The sequence below is a fragment of the Crinia signifera genome, chromosome 11 (assembly GCF_055691185.1).
Source record: "Crinia signifera chromosome 11, ASM5569118v1, whole genome shotgun sequence".
Classification (NCBI taxonomy): Eukaryota; Metazoa; Chordata; class Amphibia; order Anura; family Myobatrachidae; genus Crinia; species Crinia signifera.
In genome coordinates, this window is record NC_139227.1 from 119,367,470 (window position 1) to 119,384,307 (window position 16,838).

Consider the following 16,838-nt stretch of genomic DNA (forward strand, 5'->3'; position numbering starts at 1 on the left):
CTGTCACACAGATTGAGCCTGACAAGGTGGCAGATCACTTCTGATAAGATCTGTCAGCTTCCAGGAAGGCTCTTTACATACAATAATTGCTCTGTATCTGCTGTGCAGCAAACCCTTGAGTGAAGGGTTGCCGCTAGTGATTTCGTCAATCACTCTGTTATTGTTCAACCCTATCTCAAAGCTCTGATTATTTGTCTTCCCCTGCCCTGCAAATGAGCTCTAGATGTGACCAATCCGCGCCCGGCTTCATTGTAGCATTAAACATTTTGTTAATTACATCAAAGGCGTTGGCAGTTATTTCCGTTGCCCTGGCGCTAGAAGGAGAACGGCGAGGGGGACTGCTGCAGCTTCTTCATTGCTTGATGTGTGTGGTCTGTAATAAACCAGTAAGTGTGATGCTTTGGGACCCCAATCTGCCAAAACCCCACCACACAATGGCAATATTACAGACAGGGGACTGGATCACTATAACACAATTCACTGCAAATTTTAACATACTGTAGTAACATAGTAATTAAGGCTGAAAAAAGACGTTAGTCCATCAAGTCCAACCTATCTGACTTGTAACTACTGATTGAGTAAGTCATATCTATAGGATTCCCTTAGTGGCCAGAAATGTATCCAGTTTTGATGTAAATTCATTAACAGTCGTTGCTGTAATCACCCCAACCGGCAATGAGTTCCAGAATGTTACTGCTGTCATTTATTTATTTATTTACAGTTTCTTATATAGCCCAGCAGATTCCTCTAATGGTGAAGTACTTAAATCAGTACGGAATTTATTTTCCTCTGGCCTCAGTACATGGCCGCGTGTCCTAAGTGTAGGCCTGTTACTGAACAAATCATCTCCCAGTTCTATATGATTCCAAATCCAGTATTTGAACATACTAATCATATCACCTCTCAACCTACGTTTCTCCAGTGACAACATATTCAGCCTGGTTATCTTTGTATTCCAGTGATTCGAAACATTTTACTAGCTAAGTCGCCCTTCTCTGTACCTGTTCCAATTCATTTATGTTCTTTTTAAGGTGCGATGCCCAGAACTGAACACAGTATTCCAAGTGTGGTCTCACTATTGCCTTGTAAAGAGGCACTATCACATTGGCATACGTTGAATCCATTCCCCTTTTAATGCATACCAGTGTCCGGTTTGCTTTTGCTGCTGCACTTGAGCAGTGTGCACTATTCACCAATTTTTCATCTAAGATGACCCCCAAGCCCTTCTCTACAGCAGATGCCACTTTGGACCTTACCCCAGCTGGAATGTATGCCATTTACCACCACTCTCTGTACCCGATTGTGCAACCAGTTTTGAAATCCAATAACAAATTGTATCTCCTAACCCTAAATTACCTAGTTTTATTAATAACCTTTTATGAGGCACCGTGTCAAAAGCTTTAGCGAAATCAAGCAGTATTACGTCAACATATTTCCATAAGTCCAGCCCCCTACTGACTTCCTCATAGAAGCTTATTAAATTAGTCTGGCATTGTGACATCTTCTCCCCTCCCCATGTGCAGGAGGCTGTTGAAGCAGGTATTGGCTGGCTGGCGGGAGACTAGCCCAAACTTCCGAGTGGCCTGGAGCACCACACACTTCTGACGGTGCCTCCTGGTGATACTTGGGAGAGTAGGCCAGTATGACCAGAACTGCTGGCTACTCGACATTGTATGCAGGCCTCAAACTCCCTGGCATTTTGTTTGCACCAAGCAATACTTTGTAAGTGTAATATAGAGGCATACGGACGACACACAGGTGCAATATAAAAACCATCCGGCATTTTACCCTCATTATGCAGAGAGAAGCGCCTCAAGGATCATGTGCAATCCAGACACAGCCAGAACCGTTTCCTGACAGAACTTTCACTTTCCCTGCCCGCTGAGAGCAATGGGCTCCCATCAAACCGTTTCATGGTGACATTTACTGCCATTGATGTGGAAATGTCGTTTTCAAGTAGCCCAGCTATGAGTCACAATCTCCGGCCTGCGCTGCAAGCCCGTTTCCTGCAGATAAGAGGCCTATGGCAGCAAGAAGTGACAGAAACACAGTGGCCGCAAGCCGAGATAGCGCTTCCTCTGCTTCCGACATGTTCATTAACCATTCCAGTCATATTTTCGACATCATCTCAGGATATCCTGATCATAACAAGCTTCCTGTCATCCCAATCTTCCTCTGTGGCGTGTTCTGTGTGCATTGTCTCAAACCAATGGTCTGTTTTAAATAAAACTGAATGCTTAACGACTCTGACAAATCTATATTGGGTGCATCCTCATCCTAGTGGGGGATGGGCCAGATCCTTGGTCTCTAAGGCAGGGTTTGTTTCTGTATGGGTCATGGGCCCCAAAACACCACAAAACTCTTCTGCTAAAAAAGCTCATTATTAATTAATTTATTTACCGTTTCTTATATAGCGCAGCAGATTCCGTTACATCGGCTTATACTGTATAGCGCAGCAGATTCCGTTACAGTGTCTTATATAGCGCAGCAGATTCCGTTACAGTGTCTTGTATAGCGCAGCAGATTCCGTTACGGTGTCTTATATAGCGCAGCAGATTCCGTTACAGCGTCTTATATAGCGCAGCAGATTCCGTTACAGCGTCTTATATAGCGCAGCAGATTCCATTACAGCATCTTATATAGCGCAGCAGATTCCGTTACAGCGTCTTATATAGCGCAGCAGATTCCGTTACAGAGTCTTATATAGCGCAGCAGATTCCGTTACAGTGTCTTATATAGAGCAGCAGATTCCGTTACAGTGTCTTATATAGCGCAGCAGATTCCGTTACAGTGTCTTATATAGAGCAGCAGATTCCGTTACAGCGTCTTATATAGCGCAGCAGATTCCGTTACAGCGTCTTATATAGCGCAGCAGATTCCGTTACAGTGTCTTATATAGCGCAGCAGATTACGTTACAGCGTCTTATATAGCGCAGCAGATTCCGTTACAGCGTCTTATATAGCAGCAGATTCCGTTACAGCGTCTTATATAGCGCAGCAGATTCCGTTACAGTGTCTTATATAGCGCAGCAGATTCTGTCACAGCGTCTTATATAGCAGCAGATTCCGTTACAGCGTCTTATATAGAGCAGCAGATTCTGTTACAGCGTCTTATATAGCGCAGCAGATTCCGTTACAGTGTCTTATATAGCGCAGCAGATTCCGTTACAGTGTCTTATATAGCGCAGCATATTCCGTTACAGTGTCTTATATAGCGCAGCAGATTCCGTTACAGCGTCTTATATAGCGTCTTATATAGCGCAGCAGATTCCGTTGCGCTTTAGAATTGGAAACAACAGTGATAAAACAAACTGGGTAGTAACAGGGCGATATCAGCAATTTATCAATGTTATCTTTTCCTAATCTTTATTTATCTTCACCCAGCAACCAACCAGATACTATCTATTATCTTCTATAAGGTGCTAAATAAGAAACAGATTCCGATTGGTTGCCATAGCAACATCCCATGTGAAACAGATTTCCCATCTTAGTAAATGTCCCCTTGTAGAATCTGATTGGTTGCTAGGGGCAACATCTCAGACTTCTAAAAACTCTCACCTTAGTAAATTTACCTCACGGAATCTATTTTTGGAGCTATAAATAAATCTTCTTAATGCTGACCAGTGCTGAGCACCTACAGACACCGCCCCTTCCCCCAATGCGACAGCCAGGGCCGGTGCAAGGCACCGGAGTGCCCCAGGCGATTCGGGGTGGGGGCGCCCCGGTGCCGGGGGAGGGGGGGGACTGTCCTGCGGCGCTGTCCGGGGGAGGGGGGTACCTGTCCTGCGGCGCTGTGTATGTAAAGTTGGCGGCGGAGGCAGCGGGGGTCCCTGCAGTCCATTAGAAATAACGAGCGCTATGCGCCGGGCTATGCGGAAGCGCTTCTGTTGTGAAAACACTGGCAGCACGCTGATTGGCTGAGATCAGCGTGCGCCGTGCTGCCAGTGTTTTCACAACAGAAGCGCTTCCGCATAGCCCGGCGGATAGCGCTCGTTATTTCTAATGGACTGCAGGGACCCCCGCTGCCTTCGCCGCCAACTCTACATACACAGCGCCGCAGGACAGGTACCCGGGCGGCACGGGGGGGGGGCAAAATGCCGCCCTCCAGTGGCCGGCGCCCTAGGCAAATGCCTAGATTTGCCTAGTGGTGGCGCCGGCCCTGGCGACAGCGCCCGCACTGTTTCTGGCTGCCGCACTGCTCCCACCAATTTTTGAATTTGAGGAATCCCAGGATTGAGTGTTTTTCAATCCCAAATTTTAGGATTGAAAAAAATGCCCGGGGTAATACAGCACACCTGACTGCATGGCTGGCAAGGCATGCTGAAACTTGCAGTTCCTCGCTACTTTTGACCACTGCCACATTATATTTTCAGGAAAAGCGAAGGCACGGAAAATGATTTGCAGAAATGAATTGAGATGGACACAGGCTGTAGGCTGCATGGAACAGCTGGTTCTGCAGCTGGCACGTTCTCATTGAGCAAATCTATATCTCAATAAAGACCAGCGGAAATAGGTCTATTCTGGTTCCTGAGAAATCTGTGAGGCCAGGGTTATTTCTGGGGGTGCGCGTGCACAGTGTGGGTGGTTTGCATCCATGGACCAAAGTTCAGCCATCCAAAGGATGTGAATTCAAGATCTGTGGACAAAGCGTAGCCTTGCGGAGCCTTGGCTCTCACTGCAGAACTGTCTTTTCAAGGAAGGTTAATCAGATAGATTTGGGAATTTAACTCTAAAGTATGTACTCGTGTACTCCCATGAAATATATCTCCATCAGATTTTTCTGAAAACAATATTGTGTGTGTATATATCAATAGAACAGTACACATAGGCCCTTATTCAGATCTGATCGCAGTACAAATTTGTTCTCAATATGGGCAAAACCATGCTGCCCTGCAGGTGGGGCAGATGTAACACGTGCAGGGAGAGTTAAATTTGGGTGAGTTATTTTGTTTCTGTTCAGGGTAAATACTGTCTGCTTTATTTTTACCAGTGACGTGCGGTGGTGGCTGTGAACGGAGAGGCACTGTCACAGCCACCACCGCACCGCAACCCCCCCCTGGCTGCCGCCGACACCCGCTGCCCCCCTCCTCCAGCAGCAGCCAGCACCCATCCCCTGCCGCAAACCTCCGCCCGCTGTAACACCCTACGCACCTGACCGCCGACACCGGCGCACGCTGCAGCCGTCCTCTGCTGCCACCTCCATCCCCGCCCGTTTGACTCCCCCCCCCCCCCCGCCGAAAACAAAATGATACTCACTGGGCAGGGGAGAGGGGAGCAGTAGCCACACAGGCAGGGAGCCGGCACAGGTCACAGCAGGGGAGAAGGGAGCAAACACGGCACTTTCGGAAGCTTACTGTACATGACAGGGGCTGCTGTGATTGGCCAGCAGCTGGATCTGCTGTCCAATCACAGCACCCCTGTCAATTAGGCACTTCTAGAAGTGCCGCTTCTAGCGTTATTTTTAATGGATTTTTTAGTCCACTGCTTAGCCCCGCCCCAAGCCCCGCTTCGTCCCCTTGCAGTTCTGTTTGGGAGGCACGCTTATCGATGCCTCCCAAACTAGGTTAATTAATTCAAACCAGTAAAATAATATAAAGAAAATACTTATGACACAGAATATGTGTCATAGGTATATTCTTTGTATTATTTTAAAACAAATTGACAGGGGAAGCACTGCCTCCCCTGCCTCCCCTGACTGCACGTCCCTGATTTTTACACTGCAATTTAGATTTCAGTTTCAACACACCCCACTCAAATCTAACTCTCTGTGCCTATGTTACATCTGCCCCACCTGCAGTGCAGCATGGTTTTGCTTATTTCGAGAACAAATTTGTACTGCGATCAGACCTGAATAAGGGCCTTAGTCACGCTAAATTCAACATAGTTATAAGAAAAGTGGAAGGCCGCCAATACACTTTAATTCCCTGAAGGTAGGGAACCACAACAAAACAGATAGATCCTTTTGGTAGAGTAACCTGTAAACTATTAACAACCCATAATCAGTGAACCACAATTCAGAGAATCCAGTTGATTCATTGGAATCTTGATCAGACGTAAATAAAATTCATAGAAGCAGATGACAAAAACAATAAACCAACGCGTTTCATCCGTTTAAGACTTCATCAGGGTTTTTTTCTTATTAATGTTTCCAATCTGATTGCCTCCAATATGGAAAGGAATGGACTATATCGTCAACAACTTCATATTCAGCTGCGGCCGGGTGACATCACTGAACGATATCGTTAACAATATCGTTCAGTGTGTATGTGCTATATCATTTGCCTAGAAGTTCAAACGATATGGTTAGCAATATTGTATAGTGTGCACCCAGTTTAAGGAGTCAAATGCACAAAATACACCAAACTCTACATATTTGCTAAGAATCCAAGTGTGCGTGAACAATAGAAAAATCTCAAATTTCAGTGAAAAACATTTCCCAGGAAATGTAGAAATATGGATAGAAGACATTCTGGTGAAATGTCACCGGACGCTACAAGCTGATACCAGATTTATGCTGCACCAAATATTCTGAAGTCTTCAGATGCTTATTTGATTTCAGTAACAGTTTCACTTATTTCTTCCTGAATCTAGAACTGATTATAAATAATGAAGAAAAATGTCACCAAAAAACAAGGTGCCTGAAAAATGACTGTGCGGTGCCCATGAGACCCCTCCCAGTGAGTACTACTGTACCTACAGGTTTTTAACCCTTTGAGTGCCAACGTTGCTGTGAGAGATGCAAAATATCCGCTAAAAAAGTCGAGAATATTTTATTTATTTATTTATTACCAGTTTCTTATATAGCGCACACAGATTCCGCAGCGCTGTACAGAGAATATTTGAACATTCACATCAGTCCCTGCCCCAGTGGAGCTTACAACCTATATTCCCTACCACATGTACATGCACACACAGACATTCTAGGGTTAATTTGTTGGAAGCCAATTAACCTATCTGTATATTTTTGGATTGTGGGAGGAAACCGGAGTACCCGGAAGAAACCCACGCAAGCACGGGGAGAATATACAAACTCTGCACAGTTAGAGCCATGGTGGGAATGGAACCCATGACCTCAGCGCTGTGAGGCAGTAATACTATAACCATTACACCATCAGTACTGCCCTGTATATATAATACATGGTGGGGATAGAACCCATGACCTCAGTGCTGTGAGGCAGTAATGCTAACCACTACACCATCCGTACTGCCCCGTATATATAACACATGGTGGGGATAGAACCCATGACCTCAGTGCTGTGAGGCAGTAATGTAACCATTACACCGTCCGTACTGCCCTGTATATATGACACATGGTAGGGATAGAACCCATGACCTCAGCGCTGTGATGCAGTAATGCTAACCATTACACCGTCCGTACTGCCCCGTATATATAACACATGGTGGGGATAGAACCCATGACCTCAGTGCTGTGAGGCAGTAATGTAACCATTACACCATCCATACTGCCCCGTATATATAACACATGGTGGGGATAGAACCCATGACCTCAGTGCTGTGAGGCAGTAATGTAACCATTACACCGTCCGTACTGCCCTGTATATATGACACATGGTAGGGATAGAACCCATGACCTCAGCGCTGTGATGCAGTAATGCTAACCATTACACCGTCCGTACTGCCCCGTATATATAACACATGGTGGGGATAGAACCCATGACCTCAGTGCTGTGAGGCAGTAATGTAACCATTACACCATCCGTACTGCCCCGTATATATAACACATGGTGGGGATAGAACCCATGACCTCAGCGCTGTGATGCAGTAATGCTAACCATTACACCATCCGTACTGCCCTGTATATATAACACATGGTGGGGATAGAACCCATGACCTCAGTGCTGTGAGGCAGTAATGTAACCATTACACCGTCCGTACTGCCCTGTATATATAACACATGGTGGGGATAGAACCCATGACCTCAGTGCTGTGAGGCAGTAATGTAACCATTACACCATCCGTACTGCCCCGTATATATAACACATGGTGGGGATAGAACCCATGACCTCAGTGCTGTGAGGCAGTAATGCTATAACCATTACACCATCCATACTGCCCCGTATATATAACACATGGTGGGGATAGAACCCATGACCTCAGTGCTGTGAGGCAGTAATGCTATAACCATTACACCGTCCGTACTGCCCCGTATATATAACACATGGTGGGGATAGAACCCATGACCTCAGCACTGTGAGGCAGTAATGTAACCATTACACCGTCCGTACTGCCCCGTATATATAACACATGGTGGGGATAGAACCCATGACCTCAGTGCTGTGAGGCAGTAATGCTATAACCATTACACCGTCCGTACTGCCCCGTTAATATAACACATGGTGGGGATAGAACCCATGACCTCAGCACTGTGAGGCAGTAATGTAACCATTACACCGTCCGTACTGCCACGTATATATAACACATGGTGGGGATAGAACCCATGACCTCAGCACTGTGAGGCAGTAATGCTAACCATTACACCGTCCGTACTGCCCCGTAGATATAACACATGGTGGGGATAGAACCCATGACCTCAGTGCTGTGAGGCAGTAATACTAACCATTACACCATCTGTACTGCCCCGTATATATAACACATGGTGGGGATAGAACCCATGACCTCAGTGCTGTGAGGCAGTAATGCTAACCATTACACCATCCGTACTGCCCCGTATATATAACACATGGTGGGGATAGAACCCATGACCTCAGCGCTGTGAGGCAGTAATGCTATAACCATTACACCATCCGTACTGCCCCATATATATAACACATGGTGGGGATAGAACCCATGACCTCAGTGCTGTGAGGCAGTAATGCTATAACCATTACACCGTCTGTACTGCCCCGTATATATAACACATGGTGGGGATAGAACCCATGACCTCAGCACTGTGAGGCAGTAATGTAACCATTACACCGTCCGTACTGCCCCGTATATATAACACATGGTGGGGATAGAACCCATGACCTCAGTGCTGTGAGGCAGTAATGCTATAACCATTACACCATCCGTACTGCCCCGTATATATAACACATGGGGGGATAGAACACATGACCTCAGTGCTGTGAGGCAGTAATGCTAACCATTACACCATCCGTGCTGCCCCGTATAAATAACACATGGTGGGGATAGAACCCATGACCTCAGTGCTGTGAGGCAGTAATGGTAACCATTACACCGGCCGTACTGCCCTGTATATATATAACACATAGTGGGGATAGAACCCATGACCTCAGTGCTGTGAGGCAGTAATGCTATAACCATTACACCGTCCGTACTGCCCCGTATATATAACACATGGTGGGGATAGAACCCATGACCTCAGCACTGTGAGGCAGTAATGTAACCATTACACCGTCCGTACTGCCACGTATATATAACACATGGTGGGGATAGAACCCATGACCTCAGCACTGTGAGGCAGTAATGCTAACCATTACACCGTCCGTACTGCCCCGTAGATATAACACATGGTGGGGATAGAACCCATGACCTCAGTGCTGTGAGGCAGTAATACTAACCATTACACCATCTGTACTGCCCCGTATATATAACACATGGTGGGGATAGAACCCATGACCTCAGCGCTGTGAGGCAGTAATGCTATAACCATTACACCATCCGTACTGCCCCGTATATATAACACATGGTGGGGATAGAACCCATGACCTCAGTGCTGTGAGGCAGTAATGCTATAACCATTACACCGTCTGTACTGCCCCGTATATATAACACATGGTGGGGATAGAACCCATGACCTCAGCGCTGTGAGGCAGTAATGCTAACCATTACACCATCCGTACTGCCCCGTATATATAACACATGGTGGGGATAGAACCCATGACCGCAGTGCTGTGAGGCAGTAATGCTATAACCATTACACCGTCTGTACTGCCCCGTATATATAACACATGGTGGGGATAGAACCCATGACCTCAGTGCTGTGAGGCAGTAATGTAACCATTACACCGTCTGTACTGCCCCGTATATATAACACATGGTGGGGATAGAACCCATGACCTCAGCGCTGTGAGGCAGTAATGCTAACCATTACACCATCCGTACTGCCCCGTATATATAACACATGGTTGGGATAGAACCCATGACCTCAGTGCTGTGAGGCAGTAATGCTAACCATTACACCGTCCGTACTGCCCCGTATATATAACACATGGTGGGGATAGAACCCATGACCTCAGCGCTGTGAGGCAGTAATGTAACCATTACACCATCCGTACTGCCCCGTATATATAACACATGGTGGGGATAGAACCCATGACCTCAGCGCTGTGAGGCAGTAATGTAACCATTACACCATCCGTACTGCCCCGTATATATAACACATGGTGGGGATAGAACCCATGACCTCAGCGCTGTGATGCAGTAATGCTAACCATGACACCGTCCGTACTGCCCCGTATATATAACACATGGTGGGGATAGAACCCATGACCTCAGCGCTGTGAGGCAGTAATGCTAACCATGACACCGTCGGTACTGCCCCGTATATATAACACATGGTGGGAATAGAACCCATGACCTCAGTGCTGTGAGGCAGTAATGCTAACCATGACACCGTCCGTACTGCCCCGTATATATAACACATGGTGGGGATAGAACCCATGACCTCAGTGCTGTGAGGCAGTAATGCTAACCATTACACCATCCGTACTGCCCTGTATATATAACACATGGTGGGGATAGAACCCATGACCTCAGTGCTGTGAGGCAGTAATGTAACCATTACACCATCCGTACTGCCCTGTATATATAACACATGGTGGGGATAGAACCCATGACCTCAGTGCTGTGAGGCAGTAATGCTATAACCATTACACCGTCCGTACTGCCCCGTATATATAACACATGGTGGGGATAGAACCCATGACCTCAGTGCTGTGAGGCAGTAATGTAACCATTACACCATCCGTACTGCCCCGTATATATAACACATGGTGGGGATAGAACCCATGACCTCAGTGCTGTGAGGCAGTAATGCTATAACCATTACACCGTCTGTACTGCCCCGTATATATAACACATGGTGGGGATAGAACCCATGACCTCAGCGCTGTGAGGCAGTAATGCTAACCATTACACCATCCGTACTGCCCCGTATATATAACACATGGTAGGGATAGAACCCATGACCTCAGTGCTGTGAGGCAGTAATGCTATAACCATTACACCGTCTGTACTGCCCCGTATATATAACACATGGTGGGGATAGAACCCATGACCTCAGTGCTGTGAGGCAGTAATGTAACCATTACACCGTCTGTACTGCCCCGTATATATAACACATGGTGGGGATAGAACCCATGACCTCAGCGCTGTGAGGCAGTAATGCTAACCATTACACCATCCGTACTGCCCCGTATATATAACACATGGTTGGGATAGAACCCATGACCTCAGTGCTGTGAGGCAGTAATGCTAACCATTACACCGTCCGTACTGCCCCGTATATATAACACATGGTGGGGATAGAACCCATGACCTCAGCGCTGTGAGGCATGAATGTAACCATTACACCATCGGTACTGCCCCGTATATATAACACATGGTGGGGATAGAACCCATGACCTCAGCGCTGTGAGGCAGTAATGTAACCATTACACCATCCATACTGCCCCGTATATATAACACATGGTGGGGATAGAACCCATGACCTCAGCGCTGTGATGCAGTAATGCTAACCATGACACCGTCCGTACTGCCCCGTATATATAACACATGGTGGGGATAGAACCCATGACCTCAGTGCTGTGATGCAGTAATGCTAACCATGACACCGTCCGTACTGCCCCGTATATATAACACATGGTGGGAATAGAACCCATGACCTCAGTGCTGTGAGGCAGTAATGCTAACCATGACACCGTCCGTACTGCCCCGTATATATAACACATGGTGGGGATAGAACCCATGACCTCAGTGCTGTGAGGCAGTAATGCTAACCATTACACCATCCGTACTGCCCTGTATATATAACACATGGTGGGGATAGAACCCATGACCTCAGTGCTGTGAGGCAGTAATGTAACCATTACACCATCCGTACTGCCCTGTATATATAACACATGGTGGGGATAGAACCCATGACCTCAGTGCTGTGAGGCAGTAATGCTATAACCATTACACCGTCCGTACTGCCCCGTATATATAACACATGGTGGGGATAGAACCCATGACCTCAGCGCTGTGAGGCAGTAATGTAACCATTACACCATCCGTACTGCCCCGTATATATAACACATGGTGGGGATAGAACCCATGACCTCAGCGCTGTGAGGCAGTAATGTAACCATTACACCATCCGTACTGCCCCGTATATATAACACATGGTGGGGATAGAACCCATGACCTCAGCGCTGTGATGCAGTAATGCTAACCATGACACCGTCCGTACTGCCCCGTATATATAACACATGATGGGGATAGAACCCATGACCTCAGCGCTGTGAGGCAGTAATGCTAACCATGACACCGTCCGTACTGCCCCGTATATATAACACATGGTGGGGATAGAACCCATGACCTCAGTGCTGTGAGGCAGTAATGCTAACCATTACACCATCCGTACTGCCCTGTATATATAACACATGGTGGGGATAGAACCCATGACCTCAGTGCTGTGAGGCAGTAATGTAACCATTACACCATCCGTACTGCCCCGTATATATAACACATGGTGGGGATAGAACCCATGACCTCAGTGCTGTGAGGCAGTAATGTAACCATTACACCATCTGTACTGCCTATATATATTACATGGTGGGGATAGAACCCATGACCTCAGCGCTGTGAGGCAGTAATGCTAACCATTACACCGTCCGTACTGCCCCGTATATATAACACATGGTGGGGATAGAACCCATGACCTCAGTGCTGTGAGGCAGTAATGTAACCATTACACCGTCCGTACTGCCCTGTATATATAACACATGGTGGGGATAGAACCCATGACCTCAGCGCTGTGATGCAGTAATGTAACCATTACACCCTCCATACTGCCCTGTATATATAACACATGGTGGGGATAGAACCCATGGCCTCAGTGCTGTGAGGCAGTAATGTAACCATTACACCGTCCGTACTGCCCTGTATATATAACACATGGTGGGGATAGAACCCATGGCCTCAGCGCTGTGAGGCAGTAATGTAACCATTACACCGTCCGTACTGCCCTGTATATATAACACATGGTGGGAATACAACCCATGACCTCAGTGCTGTGAGGCAGTAATATAACCATTACACCATCCGTACTGCCCCGTATATATAACACATGGTGGGGATAGAACCCATGGCCTCAGCGCTGTGAGGCAGTAATGTAACCATTACACCGTCCGTACTGCCCCGTATATATAACACATGGTGGGGATAGAACCCATGGCCTCAGCGCTGTGAGGCAGTAATGCTAACCATTACACCGTCCGTACTGCCCCGTATATATAACACATGGTGGGGATAGAACCCATGGCCTCAGCGCTGTGAGGCAGTAATGCTAACTGCAAATGATCTGAAGTCAATTAACTGGTTTTGTTAAACATTGCGCAAAAAATAGCAGTCGCTGTGAGCAAAACTCTCATTTTTAGCCGATATTTTGCAGCAACGTTGGCACTCAAAGGGTTAATTAGGAAACATATGGTCAATGAAGATGTATTTTTTACGTGATTTTTTATTTTGTTTTGTACAAGCAGAAAAACGGGTGTAATGATGCGGGCGAGAATGTAATAATCACTATAGAGGCACTTTAATGAACCCCCAAATCAGGGGCATTTTAAGTGAGGTGTTGACCCACCTGCAGCCTCCACTGGGGGCCCCTCCTCTCTGAGGGCGAGCAGACTCTGCCATTGTCTACTGCGCATGAGCAGGTCTCTCAGAACCCGGCACTCGCCCCTTGTTTTTTAGGGACATATTCAGTGTGTATGCACAGATTACTCAGAAATGCCCATGGCGGCCATTTTTCAAGTGATTTCTGTCTCTGATCTTAGACGCCGCCGTGGGACTCCATAGTGGTAAGTATAATACATGGGTGCAGTGTGTACGATGTGGGCCCCACTGGGCCCTGTGAGCCGTGTCCACCGCGCACACTGCACCCATTATGGAAACGTATATGCCCAAAATACTGCAGACACTTTTATTTGCTGCAATACATTTGCTGGCTATAATTTTTAGATCATTTCTAAAAGTTGGCTAAAGCAACCATTTAACAGCATTGTGACCACGGGAAGCGGTCAATATGCCGGCGGTCGGAATCCCGGCGGTCGAAATACTGACGCCGGAATCCCAACCGCCGCAATGCTGTCACTTTATCCCTGTATGGGTGTCCACGACACCATAGAGGGAGAATAAAATAGTGTGCCGAGGTACCGGGGCTGCTGCATGGCGAGCGCAGCGAGCCCGCAAAGGGGGGGGGGGCTATCCATGGCCCCCCTTGTTGGCATTGCGGCGGTCGGTATTTCGACCGCCGGGATTCCGACCGCTGGCATATCATACCGGACCCGTGGCCACATAGCCTTTTAGATTGTCCTTTTTTCGTACTTGCTATTTTTGGGGGAGTTCCGGATGATTTCCCCACTTTATGAAGTTCTTCAGTGAAGAAATAATTGCCATCTGTAATTGAATCGCAAAAGGAATCAGGAGTGCGCTTCATAGCAATATTTTGCAAAATGTGCGTAATGTTAGCCCGCAATCACAGGGCACGGAACCCACGGCTACTTGAATCAGCCCTTATGGAATGTCAGGAAGCAGCTTCCCCTGACAGACTGTTTAGGAAGTTCTATTCCTTTCATTATTTTTTTTCTTAGAGGTAAACAGACGTTGAACTGTAGGATGTTACTTTTTTGGAATATCAGAACCGCTTGGGTTAGTGAACCAATCATTCATAAGTTGTTCAACTTACACTGCCATATTTCGGAAACAGCCCACCCTTTATCCCAAGTCACTGACCTTGTTATAGAACTTAACAGCACTTTAAAACAGATATAAAGTTACCATTAATATATAAGATTTGAAAAGCCCAGTACCATCCACATTATCAGGGGAGTTATCAGGGGAAATGTAATAAGCTGCAAATTGACAATGTTTTTCATTAACAAAAAACGATCCTTTAACCCTTTGAGTACCGACATCTCTGTGAGATATGTTCAAAATGATCCGCTAAAAAATGCCAGCGTCGCTCACATTGGTTCTATGAATGCAAATACAAAATGATGTGTAAAACTAGATGATATTTCCTATATAAGGTGAACATTACAGGTCACTATAATGAATAAAAATGTTTGCTTGGTAGTTTTCACCCCTATTCTGGGAAATTCACTCGGCACTCAAAGGGTTAAGTTTAAATCTTCCTGCAAAAAAAATAAATAAAAAATTGCCAGAGAATTTGTCATTTGCGACCATTTGCACTTTGTGAAATCCCCCTCTCTTCCAACCTATCAAAACTGGGTTCACGGAGCTGAATACTAATTTATCCGATTTGCACACAGATGCCTCCTTATACAGAGCTTCAAGTGGTTTTATTTTCCTGCGTTACCCTTTTCAATACAGCCCAAGAGCGCGAACGGGCAGTGTATACAGAATTAGAGGCTTGTGCTTTACAGACCACATACCCCCCCCCCCCCCCCCCCATACACACAGTTACTGATGCATGCTGGAAGGCCCAGTATCACTGAAGAGTTAATGAACCCAGCACCCCTGGTGTTCAGCAGTAATCCAGCAAATGGTCAGCCTGTGGCTTCCATAGATGTCCTATGACAGGGGTGCTTTTGTTTAGTATGGCACTCTCCCCCATATAAAAACAAATGAAGAAGCAGAGAATCCTCTGTGCGGAGGTGAAAATGTTTTCACAGTGGTGACAATTTATGCGTTCGCGGAGTCTGTTCATTTGTTAGTGAGGAAGCCGGTTTTCCATGTGAATGGCGTCTATGCTCAGGCAGCAGTTGTTGCAGATAAATGGGGCAGACTCGGGGATTCTTCTCCGAAGCCTTTGATTATTCTCATGTTGGAGGGTTAGGCTATGCTAATGCGGTCTGTGATTAGGCCCAGGAATTGCTAAGTGGGAACGTTTGCAAGACACCAACTTGTTGAAGGACTGAGTTGTTCCTAACACCAAAGTGACAGTCTAAACGTCTCATCTAAGGACGCCATTGCTGCAGTGAGAACACATCATTGTTCTATGTCCCAATGGATTCAGAGCTGATCGCTCATCTGCAAAGTGGCAGGGGACTGCGAGTAGATAGCCGCAGCCCAAAGGTAAAACACGCACCCCCCCCCCCCCCCCCACCAATGCAAATCTGCAAATGGATCGCTATTCACTATTCCCCGAAAATCCATAAGATATTCACAGCCTATGGGGGTCGTGGTGGGAAAATAGTGGGTGGCCGTCGGGCACCCGTCTGTCTGCGTTTTGACAGTCGGGATCCCGACGTCGGGTAAATGACTGTCGGGATCCCGACTATCGGGACCGTGTCCGGCACCCAGTTTATAGTGTGTGTGGCGGATTAATACCCCTTTTCTACTACTGCTAAATCCCATGACATTGCTGTGATACCCCAGGATGCAGCTCAGTGGAAACCGCTTCCAAAAAAATCCCTGATCCAGTAATCTGGAGAACAACCCCGGTTAACAACCAAGGTTGACCCGGAAGGACCCAGGTTAAGAGGCACTGTAAATCGGTAACAGAGGTCATCCAGCCTGGGTCCCATTTACTGCATGAGTAAAAAAAATGCGGTGTCTGTGACAGCTGTCACCCCAGCGACCAGCCCCCCGCTTCTGTCCTGCCTCCTTTGGCACGCAATGGGAGTTGT